The following is a 6,840-nucleotide window of genomic DNA, read 5'->3' as shown; positions in this document are numbered from 1 at the left end:
AGAGAGAGAGAGAGAGAGAGAGAGAGAGAGAGAGAGAGAGAGAGAGAGAGAGAAAGTGAGTCCTGTGCAATGCACAAAGGATCTCAGGCTGGATCGCCATCAGAATCTAAGCCCATGAAACATACGGAGGAAAACAGAAAAATCTCTGCTTTTGGGTTAGGCAACGATCTCCGAGATAAAACACTGTGTAGCCCACCAGGGAAAATGCCGTTAAAGTCATCAAAATTAGAAACAATGTTCTTTAAAATGAAGGCAAGGAAAATGGAATGAGAAGCCAGTCTGGGGAAAGTCCTTATAAGTCTCTTAAGGGATATAAGCTGAAACCTACAGAAATCCGCCATCATGAATATAGACTGGGTTTGGTTCTCAGACTCTCTGGTGTGAGATGGCCATCGCTGCACAGACAGCTCCATTGGTGAAGTGCTGGCCAGGGTTGGAGCCCAGAACCCCTGGAAAGGACATGTGTGGTAGTTACTCTTCTAATCCCAGCACGGGGAGGTGGAGACAGACCCCCAGGGCTTGCTGGCCAGCCAGTCTAGACTAATCAGTAAGTTTCAAGACAGTGAAAGACCCAGTTTAAAGTAAAAAAGAAAGAAAGAAAGAAAGAAAGAAAGAAAGAAAGAAAGAAAGAAAGAAAGAAAGAAAGAAAGAACCACACCCACACATGCACATCCACACATGCACATCCGCACATGCACTAACAACATAATTTCTGCTTGGTTCCATCTATATTTCAAGCTATGGAAAATGGGAACGAGTCTGTGGGATCCAGGCGGCCAGTCAATAGTTATTAAAGATGGGACGTGTACAGGCAAACATGAAAGGATTAAAGACACTTTGTGCATAGCTTTATAGTCTTTGTGCGTCAAGGCATATTTAAGGACCACAGGGAGGCACAGGAACCCATGGCTACCACCTCTTCTCCACGCTGTTGTGTGGCCTAGAGCAGTCACAAAGATGCTTCCTTGTGGCCCTGGAAGTGGACAGAGGCCAAGACTCAAAGAAGCCAGCAGATGTAATGAGCCAGGGAACTACAGGTTCTTTCTCCTTCTTATCTCCAAAACCTTTAGAGATAACATTTGACTGTAGCTTTCTTTGGGACGGAGTTCAACGCTCTCAGGAACGCGCCAGGTAGCCTGGAGGTATTGATCCATCCCCGGAGAGGCAGCACGGAAGCTTTGAGGAATGATACCCAGAGAATCTCTCCGTTTTGAGGGCTACCAAGAAGCTGAAAGCCAGAAGATGGCTTAAAGTTTTCAGAGCTCTCTTGGAGGAGGAGTTTATGGCCCCAGAGCTTCAAGTTTGAGTATGAAAATGAGTCACACCTTCAGGCTTTCTCTGAGCTTTCTGTAGTGTATCTATCAGAATGACTGATTCAAGGCTGTGCTACAAGACTAGGAAGGACCTGTGAGAAGAAATTGCATCTCCAGGGCAAAATTGTTAATTCCGCACGTGTCACCAGCATGTTTTGAGGAACCTAAAGAGCTGACTGGGGACACAGGGGACATCCTCTAAAGAAGGATGACTTGTGTGGCACTTGGGTGTTCAGAGAACACCTGCAGGGTAATGTGTGTCATGCTATGTAGCTGTGAGATCTGGGTGCATGCAAGTGGTAATTTTACTATGGGCATGGTCGTCTTTGTGCATAGGTTTTCTGGAGACTTAAAATAAATTAGGGTGGGCGTGGTGACTCACACTTGTGACCTGGCCAATTAGGATAGTAAGGGAGAATGATCTCTGTTGGTGTGAAGCCAGCCTGGGCTACAAAGTAAGCCCTCATCTCAAAAACTATTTTTCAAACAACAAAACCTACCATGGGGAGGATCCACTCGACTTCAGTCCACACTCCAGGTTCATGGGTTTTTTTGTTTGTTTGTTGTAATTTTTTTTTCAGAGTGAAATTTGGATTTCTAAATGAAAGTGAGACTTCCGGTGTTGTAACCTGTACCTGGGGCGTCGTCTTCCACGGTGTGGTCTTACTCCTGGAGGCGCACACTGTTGGGTTATTGGTTTTTCATTTGAGGTTTTTGGTCTCTTATCTAGGCAATGAATCTATCATTTAACCATCTTCACCCACAAAATTTAAAAAATACACTTATCCCCCAATTTTAAATTGGCTTTGAAATGTAAGGAAACATTTAAACATTAAAAATAGCAACAAAACCAAAACCAACCAACCAAAGCCCCAAACAAAACAAACAAAATACCCACCCTACATTTTAGAGACCTAAAGCTCTTTATGCTATTGAGAACAGAGTTCCCCGAAGATCCTGAGAGCTGGCCTTGCACCATCTTTTGATACTGTTGTAGCTAAGGACCTCCGAGGTTGTCAGGAAACAATAAAAATGGAAACTCCAAATCCAATTGGTTATTTTGATGATAACTCTATAGACATTTGATGTGTTATAAGTGGTCTTTTAAAGTTGTTACATAACATCATGTTAGAATTTGCTTAAAATAGATTTTTAGCTTTTATTTTTATTCTTTTGAATGATAGGGTCTCACTATATTCCCCCTGGCTGGCCTGGGATTCACTATGCAGACCAGGCTAGACTTGAGCTCATAGAGATCCACCTGCCTCAGTCTCCCAAGTGCTGGGATCATATACCACCATGCCTGGCAAAATCGAGTTTTAAAAATAAAGTTTTAAAATTATTTTTATTTGATTTGACTTACTTTTATGTGCATAGGGATTTTGCTTGCTTGTATGTCTGTGCACCATGTATGTGCCTGGTGCCCACAGAGGCAAGAAGAGGGCATAGGATTCCCTGGGATAGAGTTACAGAGTTACAGAGAGCCACCACATGGATGCTAGGAACTGAAGCCAGTGCTCTTAACCACTAAGGCATCTCACCAGCCCCTAAAAATAAGTTTTAAGGACAGCGGGGGACGGGGGGAGAATATCACCTTTTGTCCAATTTGGAAACAACTATTTTTCAAATTTCTACTAGGCAGAGAAATTACTAAATAAGAATATTTAATCAAGGGCCAGTGAGATGACTCAGCAGGTGGAGGTGCTTGCTGCTAAGACTGACAGCCTGAGTTCAAGGCCCATGTGGCAGAAGAGAACAGACTCTCACACATGGCTCTCTGATGTGCATGATGTGGGTGTGGCCTGTGCGCACACATCCAAAGGCATATACATAAATCAATGTTAAGGAAAGACTGGCTTTTCGAGACAGGGTTTCTCTGTGTGTCGCCCTGGCTATCCTGGAACTCACTCTGTAGACCAAGCTGGCCTCAGACTCACAGAGATCCACCTGCCCCTGCCTCCCAAGTGCTGAGATTAAAGGTGTGCACCACCACTGCCCAGCTTGGAAAAGAATATTTCATTGACCCAGATCTAGTGGCACAGGCCTATAATCCCAGCTACTTGAGAGTTCCAGGCAAGAAGATCTCAAAGTCAAGTCCTGCCAGGACTATTTAGCAAGACCCTGCCTCAGAAAAAATGAAAGAAAGATTAGGAAGAACATACCTGATATGGTCAAGGCCCTGGGTTCAACCTGGAGGTTAAGCTTAGTGAAACTAAATATATCTGAATTGTCTTTATTGCTTGAACTTTGCTGTGTGTGGGGACATAAGTAAGTGTAAATTAGCTGAATTTGGTCACGAATAGCTTGGCGTTAAGATATTAGAGTTTCGTTGTCTTTAAAGAAAGTTCAGCTGGGTGGCAGTGGTGCATACGTTTTAGTCCTAGCACTGGGGAGGCAGGCGGATCTCTGAGTTCGAGGCCAGCCTGGTCATCACAGCTTGTTCCAGGACAACCAGGGCTACACAAAGAAACTGTCTAGAAAAAAGAAGAAACCAAAATCAAAACAACACAACAAAAAAACCCAAAACGGATGAGGAGGGGGGGGGAGGAGGAAGAAAAGGTGAAGAGGAAGAGGAAGAAGAACGTTCATGGGGATCAGGCGTTGCCAGCGCCTTTAATCCCAGCACCTGGTTAGGTGGCTCTCTGTGAGTTCCAGGCCAGCTAATTCTACATAGTGAGTTCCAGGACAGCCAGGGCTACACAGTGAGACCCTCTCTTGAAACCCCACCCCCTCAAAAAAAAGAAAAGAAAAAGAAAAAAGGAAAGAAAGAATACACACAAGGCTGGAGATATGGTTCAGTTGGGAGAGGGCTTACATTCAGGAAGCCCTGGGTTGATCCCTAGTAAGGTACCAGCCAGGTGTGGTAGAAGACATCTCTAGTCCTAACACTTGGGAAGCAGAAGCAGAAAAAAAAGAAAGAAGGAAGTCGTCATCCTCAGCTACATAGGGAGTTTGAGACCAGCCTTGGACACATGAGACTTTGCTTGGAAACAATAGCAATAGCACAGCAGTAACAACAAAAAGTGGTGTGATCATGCATATTAAATTGTATATTAAATACGCCTTATTTTAATGGGACAGGGCATTTTATACATATTTGTACATATTTAGATATCATGATCCCTGAGTTGCTTAGATTACTTCAGTATTTTGAGAATCCAATGCTAAAAATTGTAGCAAATTAAAGGTTGACTTTTTAATACTTTATTCATTATTATTATTATTATTATTATTATTATTATTATTACACTGGTGTTTTTCCTACATGTATGTCTGTGCGAGGGTTTTGAGCTGCCATGTAGGTGCTGGGAATTGAACCTGGGTCTTCTGGGTCCAGTGCTCAGTGATTGCTGAGCCATCTCTCCAGTCCCCCCTCCCCCCCCTTTTTTTTTAGAAGGCAGTAGGTGCGTAGGATGGGAACATTTCTGAAAACGGCATTATTCCTGTGGACAGTACCAAGAAAATGTGTATTTGACCTTTGCTAAGTATGACACACCATTTGATATTGTTTTGTTCGAAGTGACTTTTTTTTGTTAGGAGAAAAAAACCCTAACTGAAGAAACCGCAGAACAAAGCCATGTTTGAGAACAGCCCCCATGAGCTGGCTTTTGTACAGCCATGTCTCCTTTAGAGAAGTCTTAGACATTCTTCAGATGTGCCTGCACTTGCCACATTCCTGGGCTGTGGGGGTAAAGCTGGAATGAACTCCTAGAACCTGTGTACCCTAGTGGCTTCCAGCAGGTGAGCTGTTCCCACAGGACTGAGCAGAGGTTCTGATGAAAGACAGTAGAGCTAAAACCTTTGATCAGAACGCAGGGTCTGAGCTGAACACTTGAATGCTTTTTTTTTGGGGGGGGGGGGGCACAAAGAGTTTCTGGCCGACTCTGGACTTTGTTGAATGCCCGTGTAAGAAATACTAAAGTAACCTTTAAAAGAATGAAAGGACAGAGGGCTGTCAAGCCAGGAAGCAGCTAACTGAGCTCAAACAAAGGGCGGTATTATAAAGCCTTGGTAGGGGAAGCGAGCTCTGGGGGAGGGTGGCGTCCCTGACCTGCCAACACTTGTAATTGTTACATCAGACAGATGGGAACTGCCCAGCCCTGCCAGGGTGGGGCACCTTTCTCCTTTCTCTGTTTCCAAGGGTGTTTTATCTGCTGTTTATTTTCCTGGTTCTGTAAAAGCCTCGGGTGACATATTAATATTTCAAACTCGATTGCCAAAACAAAACAAAACAGAATGACTAGCCCCAACCTGGGCACATGTGGTGCCTGATGTCCTGCGGAGCCCCTGGCTGTCGCCTTCATGACTCCAGGGCTTCTGTACTCTCTGGGCGGTTAGAGCCGGTGATAACCAGTGGTGCAGAGAGATGTGCTGTGCCTTGGCAAGTGCCCATGGTTCAGGGACAGTCTGCTGATGTGCCACTGGGCCCTTCTGTCCCCCTCTGAGGCTTACTATGTCCCATGTCCACTGTGGGTAGAAGGCAGCTTCCCATGTCTGCTGAGCACCAGCCCAGTCCTTGGAGGACTGGCTGAGCACAGGTGTCACTCCAGCCCTGCTCAGCAGGCGAGCTCACGAGGGCTCTCCCTCAGGCTCAGCATGGACAGCATGACTTTGATCTCCGGGTGCCTTGTGGGACCCTGGCTGGCCATCCCACAGCAATGGAAGCTTATCCACAGTCAGCTGCATTTGTAGGCAGATAGAATAAAGACCAGCACACCTTGACAGGGATGGGAAGTGTCCAGCCATCCACTCCAGAAGGTTCTGAGGTAGGAGACCCTCTCATCTCCAGCCCCACTGTGCCTCCCTGTCTGACACAGCAGGGTGTCCTGAGGGCCCCCATCTCCTGGGATTTAAAAGGACCCAGTGTGACTGAGGGAACACCAAACTTAAGATAGAGCCTCATTGGAGTGTCAGCCAACTGCTAGTTGTTTTGTTTTGTTTAAGACAGGGTCTCCCTCGCTGTATAGCTCTGGTGTCCTGGAACGAACTCTGTAGACTAGGCTGATTTCAAACTCATAGAGATCTGGCTGCCTCTGCATCCGGAGTGTTGGGATGAAAGGTGTGTACCACATCCAGTCAGTGGCGAGTCTCCGTAGACATCGCCTCAAAAGAACAGGGTTTCTTTTTCTCGTATTCACTCAGAACGGAAGCTTTATCATGTGGGGAAGCACCTGCAAGATGGGACTTGAACATTCCTCAGCCCAACCTCTTAAATCTACTCCTTACAAAGACAATTGCTCATCAGCAGGAGCTCTTGGAAGTCAACCATCATCTCTAAACTGGCATATGGGGCGGGGCGGGACGGGGCGGGAATCTTTTATCTGTCTTCTTCTTTTTTTTTTTTTTAAGATTTATTTATTTATTTATTATATGTGTGTACACTGTAGCTGTCTTCAGACACTCCAGAAGAGAGGGCATCAAATTTTTGATAAGGATGGTTGTGAGCCACCATGTGGTTGCTGGGATTTGAACTCAGGACCTTTGGAAGGGCAGTCGGTGCTCTTAACCACTGAGCCATCTCACCAGC

Source organism: Mus pahari, chromosome 17 (assembly GCF_900095145.1).
Source record: "Mus pahari chromosome 17, PAHARI_EIJ_v1.1, whole genome shotgun sequence".
Classification (NCBI taxonomy): Eukaryota; Metazoa; Chordata; class Mammalia; order Rodentia; family Muridae; genus Mus; species Mus pahari.
This window is presented reverse-complemented; position numbering follows the sequence as displayed.